Source organism: Epinephelus moara, chromosome 22, assembly GCF_006386435.1.
Source record: "Epinephelus moara isolate mb chromosome 22, YSFRI_EMoa_1.0, whole genome shotgun sequence".
NCBI classification, from domain to species: domain Eukaryota; kingdom Metazoa; phylum Chordata; class Actinopteri; order Perciformes; family Serranidae; genus Epinephelus; species Epinephelus moara.
In genome coordinates this window covers 3,494,095-3,494,303 of record NC_065527.1, presented here as the reverse complement: position 1 = coordinate 3,494,303, position 209 = coordinate 3,494,095, and the positions used below count along the sequence as shown (strand labels likewise).

At 20.6% G+C, this 209-nt stretch overlaps 1 long non-coding RNA gene across 1 annotated transcript in view; it reads left to right on the top strand.

Annotated features, from left to right (window-relative positions):
* LOC126384511 (uncharacterized) overlaps positions 1-209 on the top strand; it is a 490,327-nt gene that overhangs the window by 468,272 nt on the left and 21,846 nt on the right. The window lies entirely within an intron of this gene.

Below are 209 nucleotides of genomic sequence, written 5' to 3'. Positions count from 1 at the left end.
TGTTAGTGTTGTTAGATTTAGATTTAATATTTAGATTTAGATTTAGATTTAATATTTAGATTTAACATTTAACATTTAGGTGCCACATTTAATATTTAGATTTAACTATTTAATATATTTCTAAGTTAACAAATATTGCTGTAAATGTGGTAAAAGGTGACGTTAAAAAATTCACAATACTTTTTTAAACATTGTTTGAAGCTAAATGT